A 27647-nucleotide genomic window follows, 5' to 3' on the forward strand; every position below is an offset into this window, starting at 1 on the left:
CTCATGCATAAGCCCCACATTGTTCAATGTGTATGTGGCCCCCCTGGCGAAAATTGTGAGAGAACATGGGTTCACACCAATATCCTATGCTGATGACACCCAGCTATTATTCCCTTTCCAGAACATGACACCAGCAGTAAAAAGCTCTTTTGCTGCAGGAATGAGAGCAATAGCCGGATGGATGACCTCCAACTGCCTGCAGTGTAATGTAGGCAAGACGGAGGGCATGCTCTTTGGAGATGCTCTGCTCCTCTGGTCTCCTGAGTGGTGGCCTCCTGAATTAGGCGCGGCCCCATGCCCAAAAGAAACTGTAAAAAACCTAGGTGTTAAGCTTGATCAGTCCTTGGTACTTAAAGATCATGCCACACAGGTTACAGGAACTTGCCTGAAGGTGATTGGCTTATTGAGGAGAGTCTTCCCCTACTTAGCAGACCATCACAGAAAAACGTTGGTGCAGACCCTAGTAATCAGCAGGCTGGATTACTGCAATGGGCTGCTCATCTCTGCTAATGAAGAACAGCTAGGCAGGCTACAAGTAGCCCAGAATACGGCTGCTAGGCTGATTTTAAATGCTCCAGCCAGGTCTCCCTCTCGTCCTCTGTTAAATAAACTACACTGGCTACCCATTCGCCAGAGAGTGAAATTTAAGATATGTTGCATCATCCATAAATGCTTGTTCGGAGTTGGCCCGAGGTACCTAACGGAAATCTTTAAACCTTATGAGCCAGGCCGAACCCTGCGCTCCAAAAATCAAGCCTTGCCCCAGATACCTAGGATTAAAAGAGAGAGACAGGGAGGCCGAGCTTTATCTTACAAAGGTCCCACTCTCTGGAACTCCCTACCTGTCACCCTTAGGCTAAATTCTAATCTGCTTACATTCAGGAAATGCCTGAAGACGCACCTATTCTCGATCTAGTTGCCTCTCACTAATGTTGCACAGATGTCAGTTCAGTTCATAAACTTTTATTCGATTATAAAATTGCATAATCATAAAAAGTACAGTTATAAAAATTCGAGAGTTAATACATTGAGACACATATAATAGTTAAGAACCGATTTCATGACGAGTTTTTGTTACTAGTTTTAAAAAGATCGCTATCATTTTTGCTTCATGCGGATTTTTCGGTGACTGGAGATAAGCGAGAGCTGGGTATGTACATCTGAGTCCACTTAGGCGGAGAAGGGGAAGGATCCATTTTTTCCTAACTGCTCTGTAATACTTGCAGAACAAAACAACGTGGACCGTTGATTGGTTGGAAACCCCGTCACAAGGACAACATGACAGGCTCCTGGACCAGTTGTTCGGTTCTGGGAATGAGACCATTCGGAAGAAAAGGTCGAACCGTAGTCTTGTCAGTAGGAACTTTTCGTAGTTCGAGAGAAAAAATGACAGGTAGGGCTGCGGTAACTTCTCTGGCTGTAAGGAGCAGATTTTTTCGTTTTGTATTTTAACAATCTCCGCCTGGTGGCGAAGTTCTCTTAAATGGCCCATACATAGTTCTTTCAGATGTTTCTTTGAAATGTCCTCTATTGATGGTGGTTCGAGAAAGTATTGCTCCCGATCAAGGTCTTGAAAGAATTTGTGGATGTAATTGAGCCAGGGTATTTTCCTCCAGTGGGCTAGACCAAGGCATTCGGTGATGATGGAACGCGTTATGTGGCTTTCAGGATTACACCATATGCGGTGCCAGAGTATAAGAGGCTGGCATCGTATGGTGTCTGTCACATATTCCATCCCTAGCTCCCGATGCGATGCAAAGGTTGGGGAGCTTTGGGGGAGGGCTAGAACGTATTTAATAAAAGCGTTCTCCGTTACCTGGAGTTGATCGATGTTTCCGTAGCCCCAGATGCCTGCTCCGTAAGTGGCCACGCTATGGCATTTTGCGTAGTATATTGTTAGCAATTCCGATGGAGCTGGTTTGCCAAGTTTTCTGGAGAAGGCACTTAGTGCTGATACTGCTCGGCGGAAATTGAGATTTCTAGTTTCGATAGCCTTGCGCCAGGTCATTGTGTCATCCACAAGTATACCCAAATAAGGGTATACCGATGTTTTTTCCAGTCGATTTTTATTGATATACATGGATTTTGAGACTCCGTGTTTTGGTCCGATGGTCATTGTGAATGTTTTTTTAATGTTGACTTTCAGACCCAGTGAATCCATGAATGCCACATATTTGTTCAGCTGCCGCTGAAGTTGATTAGCTGTCCGGGCCAGGATGACCGAGTCGTCGGCATACAGGAGGATGGGTATTGGGCGGCGTGCTATCTGTGGAAGGTCCTGGCTCCCTTCCAGCAATGCTTGTTCGATCCCGTTTGTGTATAGGTTGAACAGGAAGGGAGCCAGTACGCACCCTTGCCTTACTCCTCGTGTTATTTTAGAGGGGCGTGATAGTTCTCCTGCGATGCCATAACGAACTCGGCCTTCCGCGTTGGTGTAGAGTTCCCTGAGGAAGGCTAGTATGGATGGATCCACTCCGAGGTTTATCATGATCTCCCACAGCTTGGCATGCTGAACGCAGTCGAAGGCCGTGCTCAGGTCTACATAGACCAGATAGATTTTGCCTCCTTTCGCGCTGGTATATTTTCCGGCCAGGAGGGTCAGGTTTAGTGCCTGTTCCACCGTCCCGAGCCCCTTCTGGAAGCCATATTGCAGGTCTGTGATGATACTGTTCTCCTGGGCCCAAGATTGTAATCGGTCCAGGAGTAGTCGACCTGCAATCTTGCCTGTGGAATCCAGAAGGGAGATCGGCCGGTAGCACGCGGGATCGTTACGGTCCCCTTTCTTGAATATTGGCAGGAGGGTGGAAGTAGACCATGATGGAAGAAGTCCAGTCTCGGTGACTGCTGTCATTACCCGGGTAATTATTAGTGACCAGTAGTCGCTATTGTATAAGAACAAGTCCATAGGTACCCCGTCTGGGCCGGGAGCCTTGCCAGTTTTTGACGCAGTAATGGCCTTTCTAACCTCATTAACAGTGAAGCGTAGATTAATAGGATGGAAATTATTCTCTACTTGTGGTTGATCTTCTGTTTGAGAGAGGTCGGTTTGCGAGCCAAAATTTTTTATAAAATGATGGACCCAGTCATTCTCAGTTATTGCCACATCTAAATGATGTGGGTCTGTGGTATTATCTAGAAGGGGTGATCTGATGGTCTGCCAGAATGTAGTGCTGTCTTTTTTTAGTGCACTCTCGTGAAGTTGACACCATAGGTCTTGCTTTATCTGGCGCTTTCGAGTTTTCCGGGCAGTGTTATACTTTCTCCTCAGAAGTGAAATTTTTTGGGCGTCTCTGGGTTTCTGTTGGAGAGCTTCTTTGAGGGACGTGAGGGCCTTTCTGCAGTCAGAGTCAAACCATCTCTTTGTTGGAGGTTTTGCTTTGTTTGCAGTGTGTTTAAATAGCTCGTCCCTTATTGCTCCTTGGATATTGTGAAAGGAGTTGACAATTAGTTCTGGAGAGGCCTCTGCAGACAGACAGTCCCTTACCCATGGTTGCGTTTTTGCAAGTATCCTTTGTGAAGTAACTTCAGGGTCTATTTTTGACCATTTAATGGCATACCCATTCTTCTTCTTTAATACTAGTGATTGCTGATCAAGAGGGCTGACTTTTGTTGTGGAGGGACCCGTTTTTTCCATAAGGAGATCCACGCTCAGGGGGTAGTGGTAGATGTCTCTGTCTGGCTCAGCACACGGAAAGAACAAAAGCGCGGAGATACCTCTTCGGGGGTCGAATTCCTGCGCTATAAAAGAGCTAAAAAATAAATAAAATAAAAAGACCTGGGCTGAGCGATGGCAGTCATGGCCAGTATAGGCTCACAGATGACCAACAGTATATGGCCGTTTACTGATCTCCACAAGAAAGTGACGGATCGTGGGAGAGCAAACATCAGTGGAGTACATACACTCCTCATCTAGCAATAAGGGTGGACAAGTAAGTCCTCAGTGGCTCCTAAAGGTCTCTAGGCCATGCAGCACTAGGGAGGGAGCCAGAGTAATTTTCGGACTATTCTTCACATAAAGTCACATGTTTGAGCCAATCCTGAAAATTAGAGGATCTCCGACTGCCCCACATCGTGGCGACCCTGCGTTTTCCCAGTAAGACCGCTGTGAAGGTTAGTTTGCAAAGGCCCTTAAGGGTGTTTTTTACATGACTGAGAAGAACAGTGTCGGAGGTAAGCCGAAATTCATGATTCGTCATAGTCTCCAATACCGTCATGACTTTCCCCATGATAGGGGTCTTTGGTGACCTGAAGCTCCCCATGTGTTCACACTCTCATTGTAGTATGTGTCAGCTGTGGGCAATGAACATACCATTTGCCACCTGTGGTTGGAATCAGTGAGCCAAAATAAATCAGCTGAAGAATGTGACATGCTGGCTAATACACCAAGCCTCAGGTACATTTTCCTGTTCTGTTCCCTGACCATCTCCAACAAATGAAACCTTGGTCAGTCAGTGGTAGGTATGAAAAGCGGAGGGAGTGTTTTCTCAAGAAGCAGCAGTTCAGGTGTATTTTTTTGAGAAGGTTATGTCAATTGTAGTGTCTTGTGATATTTTAGAACACAACCCTTTTGGCTCATAAAGGATGCCATAAAACTGTGACATGGAAGTCCGAGCACAATGCCACGAAAGCTTGTTTTAAAATGCTGAGTTTGCAGTTACATGTAGCAGAATAAAAACATGTAATAGTAAGCTCCATGTGTGGTTATTTGTGGGTACCCAAGCTGGGAAGACACTACAAATGGCAATCCGATAGGGTATAAGTAAATCGAAGAACGGCCGCGCTCTCCCAAAGAGTTTGCTGTGGTCCAAGCAAACTGCTCGTGCATGCCATATATGTCGCTGTCGAAGATCGAAGTTGACACTTCGTGCACGTGGAGTCAAAGAGCAATTCCAGCTACTATAAAGCACATCAAGATAATGAAAGCGTTGCAAAGAATTTACACGTTGATGGTCGAGAACCAGTTAGTAAAGCCATACGTAAAGGTATCGCTCTGCCACGCAAAATAAAGATGTACACTATACGGAGTGATGCTGCAACAGGTGATTACATACTGATACAGAAAGAAGTGCAAGCTCTATAGAATAAGCAAGAAAGAAGTATACTGTCATTGCACTTACCAGAGCCTCGGCAAACTGAGCTTTACAACCTTAGTACTGGGCACGGAGACCCAAGAAAAATCACAAGGGTTGTGCTTACTGAGCTGTCCGATACCTGAAGTGGCCCACTACCAAAGCTGCCCGGCGATGGTTCAGAACAACTTCAAAGGTCTCCTGCAAGTGAAGGGCTCCGATGGAGACCGGGAAGCAAGTCATCGCCTCCCGATTCTTAATGGCTACTCTGAGTATGGTCCATCTCAAGGCATCATAAACAGAATGAAAGACGCAGGCTCAAATGGACAGCCGACAGGAGCAGAAAAAACTCCCGCCTCAAGGTCTGCCACTCCCATAACTGGTTACCATGCTTCCCCCTTTCGATACCGCCATAAAGCTAAAAATTTGTGACAGTTGGTCTGCGTGAATAGAAATATTTGATGATGTAATTGATGCATCTGAAGAGACTGATAACAAAAAGATTATCAAGTATCTGAAAAATCTTGCTAATGATAGTGTGAAAGAAGTCATAAAGAAAATGCAGTGAACTGACAAGATACATATTGTTAGATTAAAGATGCACTGAATCTAAAGTTCAATCAAGTACCAATCGTTGCTTACGAAAGATATATTTTCAGTCAAGAACGCCAAAGACTTGGTGAAACCATTGATGAACTTGTGGAGAGACTTGATGCAGTCATCAAACTCTCACTTAATTGACTAGAGTAATTCAAACGACAAATGCTGAGATAAACTCTTTTTCTGGAGTGAGTGGTGATGGCTGCCAGAGCTGGGGAGTGTGCTGAAAGAAAAGTCACTGACATGGAGGCTGGAAGTGCCCATAGTGAATCAGTCATGAGCATTAAAAGTGAGCCAAACAAAAACCTAAAAGACCCAAAGAGCTGTCTACAAGTAAAAAGAAGTTATGTTTTAGATGTGTATTTTCGTTTCAGCATGAAGGTAAATGAGCCCGCCATTGGACAGATATGTAAAGGCTGAGGGAAAGAGAACCATGTTGTGACAGTTTGTAAAGCGAAGGAAAAAGCAAGTGTGTCACAGCATGAACAAAAAATGGCCATCAGAACATTCCAGAGGCAATATTTAACGCAACCCCTCACGGTCAAGTAGCGACATCAATTGGGGCAAATTGACTCTAAACAAAGATGTTTATCATCTAAATCGTTGTCAAAAGGTTTGTGCGTCTGAGTATCGAGTGCAAGTGAGAAAAATGGTTGCACCATGTCAATGTTTTTCACAGAGAAAAGAGTGCATGCCGACTGGCCACATGCGAGTGAAAATGTCAGACAAAGAAAAGTCAACATACCAAAGTCATACAAGCATTGTCCGAAAATAACAAAACATAAATCACTGCTCGATACCGTCAGTGGCGCATCAATAAATATAATGCCAGAAGATAAATGTAATGAGCTGTCTTCATTTCTTCGATTTACGCCTTTGAAAACCAAAGTGTAGACTTGGGCTGCATTGACGCCCATAAAAAGTTATTGCTCATTAGTAGCGATATTAAAACACAAGATAACGAAGGTGCAAGCACACATCCATATTCTTCAACCTCTAGGTCCACATATTGCTGACATGATAGTACAACTAAATGATGCAAAGGTTATCATCAGTTGGAACTCGAAAAAGATTGTAGGTACACTACAACCTGTTCTACACACGAAGGTCTGTTTCGATATAAAAGCCTCGGTTTTGGTGTGTTATCGGCTGCAGAACTTTTCCAAGACGTCATTTAACATGTCTTACAGCTGGTTGTAAATGCATTCATCTATAGCGATGCCATATTGATTTTTGGAGCTACACAAAAGGAGCATGATTAGGCTCTGACTCAAGCATGTCACTTACTGACTGATGCTGGCCTGACTTTGAATGCAGAGAAGTGCGAGTGCCACAAGACTAAATACAAGTTCTTTGACCTTTTCTTCTCCGATGAGGGTATTACTCCTTATTCTGCTAAAGTACAAGCGCTGTCCAGTGCTATTCCCCCACAAGGTATTTCTATGATACGTTAATTTCTTGGCAAGGACTGTTACTGTTCAAGGTACATACAAAACTTTGGGACCATATGAGTTCCCTTATGAGAGTTAATGTTGAAAAATGTTTCATTTAAGTGGCAACTGAAATGTGGGAGAAGTTTCAAGAAAATCAAACAAGCAATTAAAACTTCTACTGAAATGTCCTATTTCAATTGAAAACTTAACACAGAGGTTATTGACCCAAGCCTTGATGAGTTAGGTGCTATTCTGACACAGCACAGCGCTCACCCCCATGCTCGAAGGGATATTGTGGTAAAACAGCAAAACACACAAGGTGATGGAAGGAATGTTGCACATTGGCAAAACATTCACCCCCAGTCACAGATCTTGGTTTAATCCATCGTTATTTTGCTCACCATGCCACCCCAGTTCAGACATGGCCATATGCAAATCAGTCTTGACCCTGTGCCTCATGGAAACAGTCCAGCCCGAACTGCCAAGCCATGTCTTCCTTGGACCGAATTCAAGCATCCCAGGACCAGTTTCTGACTATTAGCCGTCATCAGCCAGGATAGCTCGACTCCAGTGGCGTAGTGAGCACGGGACCCACATCTGGGCATACCCTTCCCACATAGGGCGAACAGTAAAACACACAAGGTGATGGACGGATTGTTGCACATTGGCAAAACATTCACCCCCAGTCACAGATCTGGGTTTAGGCCATCGTTATTTTGCTTACCACGCCACCCCAGTTCAGACATGGCCAAATGCAAATTGTCACCCCGAGCAGGATGGGTATGCTCAGACGCGAGTCCCGTGCTCTCCATGACACTGGAATCAAGCTACCCTGGTTGATGAGGGATGAAAGCCCGAAACCGGTCCTAGGATGCTTGTTTCCAGTCCAGGGAGGACCTGGCTTGGCAGTTCGGACTGGACTGTTCTCCCTGGTGGTGGCTGCATATGACGCAGCCAAAGCCTTTGATCGCGTCAGTTGGATTTTCCTTTGGGAAATCCTTAGAGCAATGGGCTTTGGCCCATTATTTATAAGAACCTTAGTTAAATGCTATGAAGGCACTTCCACCACTATTCTTCTTAATGGGGTATTAACACCGACGTTTAAAATTCAGAGGGGTACAAGACAGGGGTGTCCTATTTCACCCCTGTTGTTCAACATATATATCGAACCCCTGGCTCAAGCTCTTAGACTCGATGTTTGAATTACCCCTTTTCGAGTTCAATATCTTATCATTAAACTTGCTCTGTATGCAGATGATCTGCTAGTTTTTACTAGCAACCCAACAGAGGTATTTCCCAGAGTTGAAAATATCTTGAATGAGTTTGGCCTGTATTCTGGGTATGCAGTTAACCCTTCCAAAACCGAGATAATGTGTTGGGGGATCGAAGGCTGGGAGAGGAGCATCAGTATAGAATTTAAATACTTGGGGATCACTATAGTGCAGGACCTAGCGAACATTCCCTTGATTAATCTGAGGAGAGTTTCGAAGGAAATCGACCATCTTTTTCTTAGGTGGAGGAGCTTACCACTTACAATATATGGCCGGGTAAACCTAGTCAAAATGGTAATTTTACCTAAATTGACCTACCTGTTTATCGCCATTCCCTTAGACTTCCCTGGTAAACTCCTCCGCAAAATCCAGAGCAAGGTCGGGAGCTTTATTTGGGCCAACAAGAGCTCCAGACTTTCCTGGAAGAAGCTAAAGAGAAGGTTACTTAAGGGGTGGTTTAGCTTTACCTGACATACTGTGTTACTGTCTCGCCTTTCAGTTTAAAAATATTCGCTGTCTACTTGCTAGCACCACAGATAATAACTGGGGGAAGACCCTAAATGCCATGGTCAATCAAGAGGGGGAGGGGCCTGGATTTCTCTATAAGTTTGGGGCTCCCAGGTTCTTTAAGGAAGTCCGCTTAAAGGTGATTAGATCGGCACTCAAAACTTGGCATGCCCTCAAAGTAAGGTGGGGGATAAAATATTATTCCGACTTCGCCCCAATCTGGGACTCCCCGGGGCTTCCTGCCTGTTTGAAAGATAGCTTGGCTGTTCCAATTGTGCGCGCAGGAACTTTAATATGGTCTGATTTAATTTCCTCAGACGGAGTTCACCCCTGGGAGGTTCTAAAAGCAAAGATTTGGGATTCCTTCTCCCGATTTAAGTTTATACAACTTTGCTCATGGTATGCGGCAGAGAAGGCAAACATAGGCGGGAACTGGGAGGTGGAATATAAGCTCCAAAACCCAGCTCCCATTAAAAAGGAAGTTGGGATCTGGTATAGGAGCCTACTTGATAGGGAGGATATTGAGCTTCCTTCATCACACCTAGTTTGGAATTCATCCATATTAGAAAATAGTTCTGCAGAGTTTTATTTTTTTTCTATTAAAAACCTATATAAGTTTGTTAAGTCTGCCTCCCTGAAGAAGAAGAATTTTTTTACTATCAAAAGGTTGTACTATACGCCGCAAAAAATTGCAAAGTTTGCCTCAGATCCACCCCCTCGATGCCCTAAATGTGGTTTGATAGAAGCAGATGATAGTCATATTGGTATAAGTGCTGATCTTATAAATTGTATTTCTAGCCTACAAACGGGTCTATTTCTAGGTTTGATTTTGTTAGCCCGAAGGGAAATTTGTAAATTATGGAAAGACCCCGCCCCTCATTCTTATGAGAAGTGGGTTCGGGCTGTACTTAATATGGCGAGATTGGACCAAAGGGAGGGCAACATCTGGTTACCTTTGGTATGTTGGGGCACGGAATTGCGGCTAGTTTAAGACGGTCGATGATTACACCAAGCCTCGTACAAAAGAAGCTGGCCTGGTGGGCCCGAAAGTGAATTCAGGAACATGGACCCAGGGCATGTAGGATCGATGGGGTTTATTAAGTTACAATTGCAGACGCTTACGGTGGTATGAGGACTAAAAAAAATAAATAAAGTGCTAGTGCAATCAGTTATGTCATAGACATAGAAGACATGTTGCATACAAATTTGTAGATTAAATGCTGTTTTTAATTTATATACCCTCAAGACCATATATTCAATACGGATAACTGGATAAATCAAAATTCGATAATGTTGGCCCTTAAAATCATATCCATATTAAAACACAATTTCACTTAAATCTTCTATGTTCTAAATATTATGGCTGATGAAATAACATTGTGCCTACCCCTCATATCCCTATTGTGAACCACCGCATGTACAGTGAATTCTGTCATTTACTCCACATTCTATTATGTATATGTATTTGGTGATTTGTGAACATTTTAAAAAAAGTTAACAGTGGGGAACTTGTACAGTCTTGTGATATTTTAAAACAGAGCCCTTTTGGCTCCTAATGGACTCCATAGAGCTGTGACATTGATATCCGAGCACAATGCCATGAAAGCTTGTTTTAGAATATTGAGTTTGCAGTCACATGCAGCAGAATAAAGATGTGTAATACCAAATTCTGTGTGTGGTGTGGTTATTGACTGACACCCCGGCTGGGAAGAAACTACATCAAGAATGTCAAGAGGCCTCCTACCCTTCAAGCCGCTCGGCGCACGCCCAAATCAGTCCGGCTTCATTCTCGGTCGCGCGACCTCTCACAACCTCCGGACCATTTTTCCGTTATCCATCAAATTACAGTGGCCGCCCTTCTCGATGCCACCAAGGCCTTCGATACCTTGGAGTGGCCCTTCCTGTTTTATCTCCTCCCCCGGTTGGGCTTTGTAGGAGAGTGGGGTCTGCAATCCCATGGCCACCCCAGATTTTTGCTTTTTGCTTCACTGATTTACGACTTTCCCTGGCTGTGGGCCTGCTAATCAGACCCACAGCCTAGCTGTTCTCTCTCTAAATTACAACCATGTACCTTAGGTGCATTTTACCAATTGGTACTGGGCCACCTTATCAGTCCCTGTACAGCATACCTTAGGTATCCAGGGCATAGGTGTACCCAGGGCCTACCAGGGGCTGAAGCATGTATTATGCCACCCCTGGCTGGCCACCCAAACAGACACAACTGGCTGCACGACAGCTGGGGCAAGGTGGTGTAAACACCCGTTGCTTTAGATATAGTATTCCTATATCTAACCCTAAAATGGACACATATATTCCTATCAGTCACTCCTATGGCAGGCCTTATCAATCCTGAAGGCAGAGTGCTTGGAATTATGTGAGATGGTGCTCTGGCATTAGCTGAGCCCGTTTGCAGCTTGCGGAACCAAGTCCAAATAGCTGTTCCATGATAACGCTATACCATATACTCTTAAGTGCATTATAATCCTCGCGGTTAAATGCTAACTTTGGTATAGCTTTATCAAAACATGTCGAGTAAGGTGTCATACAAATTGGAATACTAACCCCTCGCCAATTCTGGCGACGGGGTTAGCATTCCACCCTTCTAGAGGGACACGACATGTATGTAACTGTGAACCCCGGTTAAAGTCAGACATAGCCTCAGCTCCACAAAATGGATGCTGCCACCGAGACACAAGTCTGCCCTCCTGCTGCTGGGAGTCCTTCCAGCAACGGAGGCATGGACAAAGGGTTTCCTGTCAGGGGCGGTGCCAGCACCATCCCAGAAAGGATTTTGTGTATTCCAGGTAGGCAGGGCTGAAAGGAAGGTGACTGCAAGTGGCACCCCGGTGCTCACTGTGCATATGCCGGCTCAAACCAGTTCCTGGGTCACACCAGCCCCTGAGCTGGGGAGAGACCGGACAAAGGAGAGGGGTGTAACCACCCCCCTCCTAGTCCCACCCATAGGGCAGGACTTAGTCGCGTGCCAGCCCCTTTTCTTAGTATAAAGATAGGAGCAGGCCCCCTTCCCAAATTAGATAATCTTGGATCTTGAAACTACTTTCCACGAAAGGAACTCTTGACTCTTCTGAAGACTCTCCCTTGTGGCTAAGGAGTAGCCACCCTGCACCAGCAGGCACCATCGAAGCTCTTGCGGTTTGCTGAAGTCCATCCTCCGGATCAAGACTGCCCAGCTCGACGAGACCCGGTTTTCCCTCCAGCTCTGACCTCTACCTACATCATCCAGCCCAGCTGAGATTCGTGGGTGCGACGAGACCCGTGGGACCGGCCATCTTCAAGACCTGCACGACGCTTCACCAGCACGACCCTCGAGAGACCCTCGAGCAAGTGCACTGGGGTTTGAGAAGCCCTAACCCTAAGCAGCTCCAGCACCGAAGTTCAGCCTCCCAGCATCCACGCGATCTGTGTGGGGCCCTTCTGCTTCCTTGCTGCTTGCCACGTTGTCCGGTCACTTGCCCGTTGGCTAGTGACCCTCTTGACGACGTACCACGACGATTTCACCGCTGGTCTGGTTGCTCCAGACTGGCCCTTGCTCCCCTCCAACAGAGGAGCACCCTGGACCCTCCTGGTCCACTCCAGACGCCATCTTGAGTCCACCGCGTGGGCTTGCCTTTGCCAAGGCTTGTTGCTCCAATCCTGGTTTCAGCAGCGCCGACAGCAGACACCCTCGTGGGACAGCTCGCCCCTCCATCCTGGTCACCGACAACGCCTCCTGGTCCGAGAGACTGCAGAGCCAAGCGTCGCCCACTCACCTGGTCGAGGTGCCCTCATCCGGTGCCATCCTGGTGCCCATCTGATCACTGGCTAGTGATCAAGAACTGAGTCCCCTTTGCTTTCAGGTCATCTTCAACTCCGATCCAGGCTTGGATCCCATCGAACTTCATCACTGGTCGCCTGCCAGCAACTTCTTCTTTCAGGCTCCATAGACTGTAACGAGGATTCCCGACTTCTTTTGAACCCTATGCAGCCGCAGCCCCTGGGCTAGGTAACTCGAGCATTTCGGTGCTCCAACGTAGGTTCACTATCTAAGTGTCCAGATCCTTTTTCGTTTTCAGCCTAACTAGTCGGATTCGTCCGATAACACTATTTTACGAAATCTAGCATCCATAGACTTTGTCCCGCATCCCGCGTGAGAGTGCACACTCTGCACCCGATCACCCTAGGCCTCCTGCTCGTAATCTTAAGGTTCAGTAGTGTAGTTCTAGCGATCCTGAAGCCTCTGGATCTTGTTACTTACCTGCTAGTATTTCGCATTCCACTTTTGTAGTATATGGTTTTTCGTGCCCCTCGGGCATTTGTGTAAATTGTGCAACTTAAAGTATTTTCTTAAGAGTTTTGTATTGTGCTTAGCTCCCTGACTCATAAAGAGTTCAGGGTAGAACTGTTATAAATAAATATCCTTTATTTTCATAACAACTTGTGTGGTGTCCTTTCACTTGGTGTTCAAGGGGTATATGTGATGGTAAAACAGCTGGCTTGACACGCCCTCTAGAGTTTAGCCTGAAGACTGCTCGTGTCCATGCTACTAGGATAGCTGGTCTGAAAGGTTGACTTACAACCAATCATCAATAAGGGTTGTTTGGTATGATACACAGTGATCACTAGAATAGTGAGCACTATATATCAGGCCAACTTCTCACAGGCTTCAGCCAAATTTTCTTGCGCGAAGTGCAGCTTCTTTATAGTCTACCTACTGCCCGTCTCCGCATTAATGGACAGGTCTAGGAGCCCATTCCCATTGGGCACGGTACTCGGCAGGGTTGTCCGCTGTCCCCCATGCTCTTTGCTATCGCCATGGAACCCCTCGCGGCTCGTCTCCGGCAACACCATACCCAGAGAGGCATTGGTTTAGCAGCTCGCGCTTTGCTAGTCTCCATGTATGCGGATGATGTCCCTCTTTATGTCCGCCATCCCCAGGAGAGCCTCAGCCCACTGGTCCGTGAGGTGATTCACTTCGGCGGCTACTCGGGAATCCAGGTCAACTGGAGCAAGTTGTACTATTTCCTCTTTCGGATGCTACAATACCCCTTGTTCCTGACTATCCCTTTGTGTGGGCATCGGAGCCCACTAGATTTTTGGGCATTTGGTTGAGCAGGGATGTTGATGAACTTTGGAAAGTTAACGTTGGTCATGCTGTGGACTGGTTCGAGACTAAGATTCCTCTCGGAAGCAGCTGCCACTTTCCCTGGCTGGGCGCATCGCTATCACCAAAATGTTGGTGCTTTCGATGTTTTTATACTTATTTGTCAAGATCCTCATCCCTTTAACTGCTCACTTTTTTCGCAAGATGCGCCTTCTGCTCATTACCTTAATTTGATTCGGTCATTCTTCCTATGTTGCGTGGCGAGCTTGGCACCCCAGACTTCAAGCTGTAGGCCCTTCGTGATCAACCCATTTTTCTTCACTTCTGGCTTCAACCCACTCTGTTTCAACATCATGTCGCGGTAGAGGCTGACCTCGCTACCCCGTGGCCGCTCACGACTGCTCTATTCGCCCGGCGAAACTCCTTTGCACTGAAATAGATACAGTTGAGACCCTACGCTGGGCTTGGGACGGCTTTGCAAATGTTCTGGCTCTGACATGCGTCCGCGAACAATATGCCACTTACACATCACCCCGCTTTTCCTCCCCTTCATTCTTCCGGGATAATCAAGCACACTACTCGTCTGGGCCTCTCCACAGTCTCGGATCTCTACCCTGGGGATACATTCTTTTCCCTCGCCGCCGAATCTGGCCCCATGGATACTCTGTTATACTATCAACTCAGAGCTGTCTGTGGGAAGCTTCACCCCACATTCCCCCAGTCTCCCCCTTTGATGGCCTCACTCGATCTTCTCTATACATCTTCCTCTCCTAAAAAACTGGTCACAAAAATCTATGCTTACACGCTAGCAGCATCGCCCATTTCCACTGACCAGGCGTGCATTGCATGGGGCGATGACCTGGGAGCCGAAATCTCCGAAGCCGATTGGTTATACTGTTGTAATCGAACCAAACGCCTCTCCCCAAACTATCGTCTGTGCCTTATTGATTTCAAGTACCTCCATCGTCTATATCGGACTACCGCCCAACTCCATAAGCTTGGACTGATTGCCAGTGATAGATGCCTGCGCTGCTCTGCGCCCGCGGCTGACTTCTTTCATCTCGCCTGGCTGTGCCCCCGGGTCTTGGCATATTGGCTCAAGGCATGCGCTGCGATTTCTACAATTTCCTTGTCTTCGATTCAACCTGACTCTCTGCTCTGCCTCTTAGGCGTTGGTAAATTTTGCCCGGGTGCCACTCGTCGCTTGACTGCCATGCTGCTGGTCCTTGCAAGGTTCAGGGTCTCCATGTGCTGGGGCCGCCGGCCGGCGCCCAAGGGTTCCCTCTGGCTTTCGGACGCTTCTCGCTGCCAAACTCTACTGGCTGAGTTCTGGGACCTCCAACCAGCCAGATCTCGTACAATTGATATTTGGCATCCGGTTGTAACCTACCTCTAAAGTCAGGAATCACAGCGCCCTGCAACCTCTCCCACGCTCCCCGCCGGCTGCCGGTGTAGGTCCATGAGCTGTCTCCCCGCTGCTCCCATCCCCCCCTCTACACCCCCTGCCTTTCTGCCCTACTGATGGCTCTCTTCTCTGATGTATATTTTACTCCCTCTGTGCTTACAGGCTATTGTCACCTAACATTTTTCCCAATGTGCCTTAAATTTATGATTGCCTTTACTGTATTGCAGTGTCATGTTGTGCTTCATTCACTGCTCTGGTGGAACCTTGTAATTGTGCTGTGCAATATTCTCTAAATAAAGGTTTAAAAAAAAATAAAGAATGTTAAGAGGCAGAGGCGTGGTCAATGTGTATGCCCCAAACATAGACGCATATGACTTTTTCCCTAGCATCTCTATACGCATATCCAGTTTCCCCATTGACTCCATTATAATGGGAGGTGACTTCAATCTTGAGCAGCAACCCACCTGCGACACTACTGGATTGTGTCATGTCACTAAACCACAATCCGCAAAATCACTTGTGGTCTTACTGAAGACTCACTTATTGACACACAACTGGCGATATCAGCACTTCACTGATAGAGGCTTTTCTTTCTATTCAGCACCACACAGTACATGGGCCACTTAGACCACTGGTATCTGTCCCCCGGTCTATTGATTCCCGCGCATTCAGTGGACTATCTAGCCCGCACATTGTCTGGCCACTCGCCGGTACTATTCTCTTTCATGGTCCCCCATATTGCATGGCCACATAGGCCCTGGCACTTCCCAACTGAAGCCCTCCTTGATGCCATGTTTAGGAGCGAGATCAACAATGCCATAGTTGAATACTTTCAACTCAGTTCACGCCAGGTGCCCCATGACACCACTCTTTGGGAAGCTTTTAAAGATTATATTTGTGGCATCTGTATGACCAAACGGCCGGAGTACTTCAGAATATTCGTCGTGATCTCAACATTACGAGAGCTTGACACACGTGCTCTGGAAGATGATCCTCTCTCCTCCCTACATCGGGGGGCAAAACTCCTTGTAGAATTTCAGGAGCGTGCAGCCCATGAAGTTTAGTACCTTGGAAAATACGCGCGATCCAGAGTATACGGAGAGGGTGAGAGACCGAGACGGACCTTGGCCAGACTGCTTAGTCCTCTGCATTCATCCTCCTATGTGACCGAGCTGCAATTGGATAACGGCGCATCTATCACCCAGGGCACAGATATCTCATCTGCCTTCCTCTCCTACTATTTTTGTTTAAATACCACTAGTTCCCCACCAACTGATGCCACCTTCATCGAGTATCTGGCTGAGGTGGCAATGGTCTGGATTGAGGATGGCCAGTGCCAATTTCTGCCCTCACTGACGAGGTATCACAGGCCATAGACGACCTTGTTGGAGCCAGTGCCCCCGAAACAGACGGCTTCACGGGTATATTCTATAAGACATACAAAACATTGTTAGTTCCCCATCTTCTGGCAGCCTACGCGGAAGCACTTCAATCTGGTACACTCCCCCCTACGATGCGAGAAGCCACTATTTCCTTACTCCTTAAGGTAGGTAAACCATCCAATAGATGTACCTCTTACAGGCCCTTATCTTTACTTAACCAAGACTATAGCATTCTAGCTAAGGTGCTTGCGATACGCATCTCACTTTTAGTAGATAAAGTTATTTCTCCATTTCAAACTGGTTTAGCTCTGAACCGTTCAACGTCTGTTAATTTACGCTAAGTATGCGCAGTCATCAATCAATTTGAACCAGACCTCCCCGCTGCCGTGATACTATGAGATGCAGAGATGGCGTTCAACTCCCTAGAGTGGCCTTTTCTATATGCAGTGCTCAGTTAACTGGGTTTTCCTTGTGGCTTTTGTGACCTCGTCCGCCTTCTATCAGTGGCCCAGCTTGTTCACTGATAGAATATCGATGTTACAAATACCTACAAAAGTATATAGACTACAAAAATATCGACCCCCATACCTACACAAAAGTATTGAATCAAAAGTAACGATGTAAAAAATATAGATGTAAAAATATCAATTTAAATATATATATAAAATAATATATGCTATATATATTAATTTTAACATAAATTTAATGTAATATATGTTTACAAAATACCAAAACGATTAAAAAGTTATATTTACTTTAAAATAATTAATAAACTATTATCTTTAATTTAGTTGAACATTATATATTATATAAAAATGATATATATATATATATATATAATGTAAAATATTAAAACAAATCTACAATAAATCCAAACAGTAAACTATGAAAAAATATTTAAAAAAATGTAAACTTACATTTCCCAATACAGTCAGCGCAATAGTAGGGAAAGTGTTGGATAGCAAAATAATTAAATTTACTATTCCAACTCCAGTGAGAGCAACAGTAGGGAAAGTGTTAGATAGCGGAGGGGTAAAAATTACTATCACAAATCCAGTGAATACAACATTAGGAAAAGTGCAAGATAGCGGAGGGGTAAAAATTACTATTCCCACTCCAGTGATTGCAACAGTAGGGAAAGTGCTAGATAGCATAGGGGTAAAAATTACTTTTCTAACTCCAAGGAGTGCAACAGTAGGGAAAGTGCAGGTTAGCGAAGAGATAAAAAAATACTATTCCCACTCCAGTGAGTGCAACAGTAGAGAAAGTGCTGGAAAGCAAAGGGGTAAAAATTACTATCTGAAAGGAAAAGGTTAGTGTTAGATTCCTTACCTTAGAATATCCCCAGCGTCAGACTGGATCCGGAAACATTTGCGTAGCAGTACCCCTGCGCGTCGGTAGGCGTCGTCTGCGGCTCCGCGTCCATCGTCGACGTCATGGTCGCCGGAATGACGTGATCGGAGTACTTAGACGCCGCCCTCGTGCGCTGACGTCAGTTATTGTTCTTCTTTTTTCCGCGCCAGCAAGCGCAGATCCGGTAAGAGCACTACTCCTTAGTCACTTTTTGACTAACTTTTTTCGATCTATTTTGGATCTTCTCGAGTCGTTTATCGACTCCGGTGCCGGTAGGGCTGCCCGGGTTCAAGCCCTGTGACGACTGTAGCCAACTGATGTCGGTTACCGACCCCCACAGTCAGTGCCTTTATTGCCTCGGGGCCGACCAGGATGACAAGTTGTGCCCCGACTGCCGGGCCTTGAGGTCGAAAGCTAGGCGGGAGCGGTCCCGTAAGCGACTCGAGATCCGGCAGTCTGCCCGCGTCGCTCGAGGTCCCGGTCCAGGAGGAGGTCGAGGGACCGGTCGCGGGGCCACAGTCATCACAGCTCGCGAGTCGACACCACTCGTCTGGTTCAAAGTCCTCAGGTAAGTTGAGGCACAAGAAGTCGAAGAAGCGACATCGCTCTTCTGACTCCCCCCCCCCCCCCCCCTCAACGCTCGCGCGACGTGGCCGGGGGTTCGGGAGACACCGCCCACGCGGCTCCGCCGGAGCCGCAAGCGCCGCGTCCAGCTCCACACCCGCCGGTCCCTGGGCTGAACGCGACGCCGGAGGAAATCAGCGCCTTCCTCACGACCATGAGGTCGCGCTTCCCTCCGTCGGGTCCCGTCGAGGCGCCTTCGGGCCCCACGGACCCGTCTGGGAGCCCAAGCGGCCCTTTCGCCGTCGGGTGCTTCGGCCCCGGCGCCGTCGGTGACTTCGGTACTGACGCCGCAGGGCTCCTCAGGATCCAGGCCCGGATCCGTGTCGACGCCGGTCGACCTTATGACCCCTCCGCCGGCGTGGTCACCAAGGGTGTCACCGTGGACGGCGCCGTCCCCGATCCCCCACCCCGGTCCGGATCTGGCATCGGACCGGCGCCGCTCGGTGCTATCTTCGACGCCAATAGGTGAGCTATTCACCGAGGATCCGGCTCCATCATTTCTTCCTGACCTTCAGGAGATGGAGGACGAGGGGGATTGGGAGGGGTCTGAGGACCCTCTGGCACTGCAGTGCCAGTGGAGTCAGGACTGGACGGACGAATTTGGGGAGGCCAGTGGTTTGGACACTTGTCCCGACACTTGTTTTGTCTCCCCTCCTACCGTGGCTACGGAGGAGGGGGCTGCGTACAGCGTGGGGTTGACTTAGGCAGCCAAGGCCTTGGATCTTGAGCTCCCAGTCTCGACCGTGAGGACTAACCTCTTTACTGAGGTACTCAAACCGCAGGCAAGCTCCTCGGAGCCTCTCCTGCCGTTCAACGAGGCCCTCACTGACGTTCTGTTGGGCACCTGGTCCAAGCCCTCCACAGGCCTCCCTGTGGATCGGAACGTGGCCCGACATCACTGCCCAGCGCCGGGCGACCCCAGTTTCCTGTCCGTTCACCCCACCCTTGAGAGCCTGGTGATCCAGGCCTCAACTTCCCAGACCGCATTCCCGACCGCCCCTCTGGTTCGGGAATCCAAAAGGTACGACCAGTTCAGTAAGAAGCTGTTCTCCTCACTGAGTTTGGGGTTACGGTCTGTCAACACCGCCTGCCTTTTGGGCGTTTACTCTCACTCTTTGTGGGATACGGTTGCGGAAGTGCTGACGCAGTGCCCGGCGGAGGTCCAGGCAAAGCTAACACAGGCTCTCGCGGAGGGAAGGGACGCAGCACGATATTCCATTCGGTGTGGACTGGGTACTACGGACTCGCTAGGCAGGGCGATTGCTACGACGGTGGCGGTTCGCCGCCACGCCTGGCTGAGGTCTGCCAACTTTTCAGGCGATGTCCAAGCATCCCTTATGGACATGCTCTTTGATGGCCGTCGCCTTTTTGTCGACAAGGCGGACAGCGCGCTGGACCGTTTTAAGGACTCCAGGGCTACAGCCAAGTCCTTGGGCCTCGGCCAACGCCAGCGGACTTCCGCCTTTCGTCCCTTTAGTGGCCAAATAAGGGGCGCCCCCTCATGTCCAGCTAGCCACAGGCCGCAGAACCCACCTCAACGCGGTCACGGACGTGGTAACCGCCGTGGCGTTGCTGGGAGACACAGGCAAGGCCAGTCCACACCAGCCCCCGCAGCATCTGCCTCAAAATCCTCTGAGTTTTCAGGCCCATTCGACGACAGTGGGGGGCAGGGTTCACGATCACCTCCTCCACTGGCGCTCCATCACATCGGACAGGTGGGTGCTGCAAATCATCCGAAGGGGCTACTCCCTCCCCTTCAAGGCGATCCCTCCAGCCATACCACCGCAGTGCCACCGCATGTCGGGGGATCACTTGCAACTTCTGCAGGAGGAAGTTACGCCTTCTTGGCCAAGGGGGCCGTCGAGCGCGTTCCTGGGCCAGAAGTAGGACGTGGTTGCTATTCCCGCTACTTTCTGGTATCCAAGAAGGGCAAAGGGGGCCTACGCCCTATCTTGGATCTAAGGAGCGTCAACGGCTTCCTCCGGAAGGAGAAGTTCAAGATGCTGACTTTGGCTCAGGCCCTAGCTGCCCTGGACCCAGAAGACTGGATGGTAGCGTTGGACTTGTAGGATGCGTATTTCCACATCCCTGTCCTGCCGGCCAACCGGCGATACCTGCGGTTCACGGTAGGCCACGAGCACTTTCAGTTTACAGTGCTCCCCTTCGGCCTTACCAGCGCCCCACGGGTGTTCACGAAAGTGATGGCGGTGGTCGCAGCTCATCTGAGCAGATTAGGGATTTCAGTCTACCCCTATCTCGATGATTGGTTGTTGAAGGCGGGCTCGCCCGAAACAGTCGTCTCCCACCTCCAGACTACGGCCGACCTCCAGCACTCGCTCAACATGCCAAAGTCACACCTGTGTCCTTCTCAGAAGCTCCTCTTCATCGGAGCGGTTCTGGACTCGGGTTTATCCTCCTGAACAGCGGGTTCGGGATATTCAGGATCTGATTAAGGTCCTTCAGCCTTTATCCCGAGTCTCGGTCAGGTTGACGCTGCGGCTCCTGGGGCTGATGGCATCCTGCATCCTTCTGGTGCATCACTCCCGGTGGCGGATGCAGGCTCTGCAGTGGGACCTGAAGTTTCAGTGGGCACAGCATCAGGGCAACCTGTCCGACTACGTCCGGATCTCGGAGGGCACTGCGAAACAGTTGCAGTGGTGGCTCACGAACCGCGATTGGGTCAGCGGCAGATCTCTCTCCCTTCCCCACCCGGAGCACATAGTGGTGACAGATGCGTCCCTCCTGTGTTGGGGGGGCCACGTGGGAGAGACGGAGATCAGAGGCCTCTGGTCTCCGGCAGAGTCCCGGCTCCACATCAACCTTCTCGAGCTGCGAGCAATCCGGCTTGCACTGAAAGCATTCCTTCACTCTGTCCGGGGAGGTGTAGTGCAGGTGTTCACGGACAACACCACCGCCATGTGGTACTGCAACAAACAGTGCGGGGTGGGGTCGTGGACCCTTTGTCAGGAGGCTCTGCGCCTCTGCACATGGCTGGAACACCAAGGCGTCACCCTGGTGGTTCAACAACTGGTAGGTTCCCTGAACGCCAGGGCGGACAAACTCAGCCGCTGGTGCATGATGTATCACGAATGGCGTCTGAATTTGGACGTGGCGCAAGGCCTCTTTTAGCAATGGGGAGAGCCTTGGTTAGATCTATTCGCCACCGAAGAGAACGCGCAATGTCATCAGTTCTGCGCATTAAAATTTCCAAGGCGGCACTCTCTCGGAGACGCTTTTCGGCGCGAGTGGAGCTGCGGTCTGTTGTATGCCTTTCTGCCTATACCACTTCTGCCCAGAGTGCTGAAGAAGATCAGGCGCGACCGGGCCCAAGTCATCCTTGTGGCTCCGGACTGGGCACGAAGATACTGGTATTCCGAGCTACTCAACATGTCAGTCGATCCTCCGATTCAGGAGGACCTTCTGTCACAGCAGCAGGGGACTGTCCTCCACCCGAACCTGTCCAGCCTCCACCTTCATGCGTGGAGATTGAGCGGCGGCAGCCAGGCGTCCATCCACAGAATCGGTATTTGCCTGCAGGTGGAACAAATTTGTGGCATGGTGCATAGCAAAGGCTGTGGATCCTCTCTCTGCCCCCGTTTATGAGATTCTCCTCTTCCTTCTTTCTCTTGCCCAGCAGGGGTCTTCTCTGGGCACTCTTGAGGGCTACCTCTCTGCCATTTCTGCCTTCTTGAGGCTTCCTGATCAGCCTTCTCTTTTCAAGTCCCCTATTGTTAATAGATTCTTGAATGGCATCACGCACATGTTCCCTTCTGTTCCTTTCGTGATGCCTCAGTGGGACTTGAACCTTGTTCTTACATTTCTGATGTGCGCTCCTTTCGAGCCACTTCATAATTGCCCTCTTAGTCTCCTTACTCTTAAGACTGCATTCCTGGTTGCTATCACCTCTGCCAGGCGAGTGAGTGTGCTCCACGCTCTTTTTTCTTAGCCTCCTTTCCTTTCTGTCCATCCAGACAAAGTTGTTTTAAAAACCCGTCCTTCTTTCCTGCCCAAAGTAGTTACGGCCTTTCACATCGGGCAGTCCATCACCTTGCCCACCTTCTATCCGGCCTCCGCATCCTTCTAAGGAGGAAGAGAGGCTCCACCATCTGGACCCAAAACGTGCGATCTCCTTCTACCTAGATCGCACATGCCAGTTCTGGGTGGACGACCAGCTCTTTGTTGGTTACGTGGGCATGAAGAAGGGCCGGGCGGTACACAAACGGACCATCTCTCGATTGGTCGTGTTGTGCATTAAGGTCTGTTACTTCTTGCTAGAAAAGAGCCTCCGTTTGGGCTGAGGGCCCATTCCACTCGGGCCGCGGTGGCTACTACTGCCCTGGGTCGGGGAGTCCCCTTGCAGGACATCTGTCAGGCAGCTTTGTGGGCCTCGCTGCACACGTTTGCTAGACACTCCTCCCTGGACAGCCAAGTCCGGAGAGATGGCTTTTTTGGCCGTTCCGTTCTCCAGGACTTTCTGGTGTGATCTTGGTCCGCAGACCCACCGCCGGGGTTGGTATTGCTGGGGTATCTATTCTAAGCTAAGGAATCTGACACTAACCTGTTTCTTTCAGATGCACAAGTTACTTACCTTCGGTAACAATATATCTGTAAGAAACGGTAGTTAGTGTTAGATTATTTACAGACCCACCCACCCACCCATCCTCCCCGTTCTGTGGACCTATATCTAGGGGTAAGGTATTTCCCTTTGAGGGCCCTAGTTTTATGGCACCAGTGTCGGTCTCTGGCATGGCTCTGCGTTCCTGGCACGGAAAGCTATGTACAAGAACTGAAGTCCGCGCTCGAGGGCGGCATCTAAGTACTCCGACGGCTTCATCCCGGCGACGACAACGGACGCGGAGCCGCAGACGACGCCTACCGACGCGCAGGGGTACTGCTACACAAAACTTTCAGGATCCAGTCTGATGCCTGGAGATATTCTAAGGTAAGGAATCTAACACTAACTACTGTTTCTTACAGATATATCATTACCGAAGGTAAGTAACTTGTGCATTTCCACTCCAGTGAATGCAACAGTAGGAAAAGTGTTGGATATTCACACTCAAACACTTAGTAAAAATATATATATTAAAAAAAATTCAATGAATAAACACAATTTTAAAAATGAAAATACAAAATGTTAAACATATAAAAATGACATTTAACTAAAACCTACACATAATATTTGAAATAAAATAATTATTTTAAACTAGAAAATTTGACAAACAAAAAAAGTATTAAAACATAAATGTATTATTTCCTACCCTAGAACACCACACCAATAACAAAACTCTTCAACATTTTTTATGAAATGTATTTACATAATTAACATAATTAATTAAAAAAATTAATAAAAAAGAATAAACCTTAATTGACTAAGCACACTTTAACACTATAATATCCACAACACACACCTAAATTAAACTATAAAATAGTAAAACAATAAAAATTATTTTAAAATTAAAAACTATTACTATTAACTAATAATTAAATAATTAAAATGTATTTATTACCCACCATTTATCCCTTTAAAAGTAAAAACACACTAAAAAAACAATTACCCTAAATAAATATCAAATAATTAACATTAATTAACTATATATAATTAATTAAACACAAATTACTTCCCGCCCTTTACTCCTATAAACACCACAACACACACCTAAAATTAATTACACACTTGCCATAATTAATTACCAATTAATTAAAATTAACAAGCACTTACTAATTCATCTATTAAAAATAAATTACTTCCCACCCTTTACACTTATAACCACAACACACACCTAAAGTTAATTACACAATTACCAACATTAATTACAAATTAAATAAAATCAACAACCAATCATTTCATAAATTAAAAATAAATTACTTCCAACCCTTTACATCAATAAACACCACAGCACATACCTAAAATTAAGTACAAAATTACCATAAGTAATTATTAATTAATTACAATGTATTAACAACCAATTACTAATTAATTAATAGTAAATTACTTTACACATTGAACACTACAACATCTCAATTAAACAAATATTAAATAACAATTAATCTATACATTTAATATAATGAAATTACTTCCCAAAACCCGCTACAGAACTAAAAAACCCAAAATTCTAATGAAAAAAGTGATATAATTAAATTACTTCCCACCCTATTCCCCTATAAACCCACAACGTGCTACAGAACTAAAAGCGCAAAATTCAAATATTTTTTTTAATAACTACTAATAATTTAACATGTATATTAAAAGCACAAACAATTCTTAAACAAAAAACATACATCCCATACATATAAAATATATACTAAAATACATAATAATCAAAAATTATATTTTTAACAACTATATTTTTGCAAATGATATTAAACACTTAGATATTTTTAAAATCTATATTACTTACCTTAAGTCCATATTCTTGACCATGATATTCTTGCTGTCGATATTTCTGATCCACGATATTAATGACTTGATATTTTTGCAACTCAATATATCTGTAAGAGGCACGTTAGTGATATATTCCTTACCTTAGAATATCTCCAGGCGTCAGACTGGAGTCGGAAAGTTTTTTCGTCAGCAGTACCCCTGCGCGTCGGAAGGTGGCGTTGTGCGGCTCCGTGTCTGTCGCTGGCATCGTATGCGCAGAGATGACACCACAGAGACTACTTAGGTGCCAACAATGCTCGCTGACGTCAGTTCTTTCTTTTTCCACCCCAGCAAGCGCAGATCCGGTTAGAGCACGTACCCTAGTCACTTTTTGGCTAACTTTTTTGAAACTTGTCTCCACTTTTTGAGTCTTTGACTCCTGGTGCCACGTAGGGATGCCCGGGTTTAAATCCTGCGGGGCCTGGCGCCTTATGATGTTGGTGGCCGACCCCCATGGCGTCTGTCTCTACTGTTTGGAGCCTGACCATGACTCCCGGTCATGTTCTAACTGTCTGACCATGGCTCCGAAGGCTTTTTGGGAGCGGCCCTGTAAGCGGCTGGAGGCCCGGCAGTCGTCTCCCTTCCGTTCGAGATTCAGGGGTCGATCGAGGGACCGACCGCGGAGCCATCATCATCGCTCCTCTGGGCCGAAGTCATCACACTCGGAAACGGGTAGGAGTCGTCATAAGAAGAAGTCGTAGAAGCGCTTACGCTCTCCGATGTCCCCTCGTCGGTCTCCGGACATGGACGAGGGGGCAAGGGGTACCTCCCCTGTGGCTCCCTTGGAGCCTGTGAGTTCTGTGGCCTACCCACCTTATCCGGGTCCGTTGGCGACTCTGGCCCAGGTGCAAGATTTTCTTGCTGTTATGGACCACCTTTTTAGGCCTCGGGCTACTTCGATGCGCGCGTTTGGGCCCTGCAGTCCCAGCTGAGGGCCCTTGCTTGCCGCCGGCTCTGATACCGGTGCCACTGCCGGCTCCGGCCCTGGAGCCTCAAGGTCCTCCGCCGGCGGCTCCAGCACCTGTGCCACAATGTCCTCCGCCGGCGGCTCCGGCCTGGTGCCTCCTTTGGCTCCATTCCCAGCACCGCAATGTATTCTATTCGCTCCACCTACGCCCATGCCGTTTTTTCCGGACAATTTTGCTCCACGTTTGGACCCTAATTGGGACATGGAGCCGAATCGGTAACAACCATTTATATTCCTCAGTCCCTCCCCTGCCGCCAAAGGCTGTGCCACGGACAGTGGAGGAGGGGGATGACTGGGAGGGATCTGAGGACCCTCTTGCACGGCAGTGCGAGTCGGAACAGGAGTGGGCGGAAGAGTCGGAGGATGCAGGTGGCCTTGACTTCTCCTCTGAGCTTGGTTTTCTTTCTCCTCCTGCTGTGGCCATGGAGGAGTGCGCCACATACATTGTGGTGCTACGTAGAGCATCTGAGGCCCTTGACCTGCCTACTGTAACTCTCAAAACTAACCTCCTCACTGAAGTCCTCCAGCCGACGGCAAGCTATATGGAGCCTCTGCTACCGTTCAATGAGGTGTTAACTGATGTGTTCATGTTTACCTGGTCTAGAGCAGCCACGGGAGTTCGTGCGGATAAGAACGTGGCCAGGCGGCAACGCCCGGCCCCGGGTTATCCTGCATTTTTAATGACCCACCCAACTCCGGAGAGCCTGCTCACCTGAGCCTCCACTTCCCACAGCGCATTCCCTACCGCCACGCCGGATAAGCAATCTAAGAAGCTGGAATAGTTTGGCAAGAAACTTTTTTCCTCTACCAGCTTAGGGCGGCGGTCGGTGATCACTGCATGCCTCTTGGGCCACTACTCTTACGCTGAGTGGGACACGGTTGCACCGACGCTGCCTCAGTGTCGGAGGAAGTTCAGGCAGTGCTTTTCCAAGCTGTTGCTGAGGGGAAAGATGCAGCAAAGTTCGCCATCCGGTGTGGACTGGACACCGGGGACACGCTGGGTAGGGCGAGTTCCACGACAATGGCCCTCCATCGCCACGCCTGTTTGAGTTCCACTGGGTTTTGAGGGGATGTTCAGAGTTCTCTTATGGACATGCCTTTTGATACTACCCGCCTGTTTGGTGATAAGGCAGATGGTGCGCTGGAGCATTTTAAGGACTCCACGGCTACGGCCAAGATCTTGGGTCTCTCCACCACGTGCCCCGCCACGTCTGATTTTCGTTCCTTTCGTGGCCACGGAAGGGGGGCCTGACACGTTCGTTCAGCCAGAAGCTTGCGCAGAACCAACCTCAGTGTGGCCGCGGACGTGGTTCTAGCTGAGGCGGGACAGGGGGCCAACGTGTGGGTCAGTCCACCTCTGCTCCCGCAGCATCCGCCTCAAAGCCTTCCTAGTCCGAGCTTTGGGGTGCACCCCATGCCGGTTGGCAGGAGGATTCACCATCACCTCCCCCACTGGCGTTCTGTCACCTCAGACAGGTGGGTGCTGCAAATCGCCCAAAGGGGCTACTCCC

The 27647-nt window shown here is 48.1% G+C and overlaps 1 protein-coding gene across 1 annotated transcript in view; it reads left to right on the plus strand.

Moving 5' to 3' along the window:
- The window catches only part of VPS8 (VPS8 subunit of CORVET complex), a 2052516-nt gene that overhangs the window by 918062 nt on the left and 1106807 nt on the right, over positions 1 to 27647 (plus strand). The window lies entirely within an intron of this gene.

Source organism: Lissotriton helveticus, chromosome 3_1, assembly GCF_964261635.1.
Source record: "Lissotriton helveticus chromosome 3_1, aLisHel1.1, whole genome shotgun sequence".
Classification (NCBI taxonomy): Eukaryota; Metazoa; Chordata; class Amphibia; order Caudata; family Salamandridae; genus Lissotriton; species Lissotriton helveticus.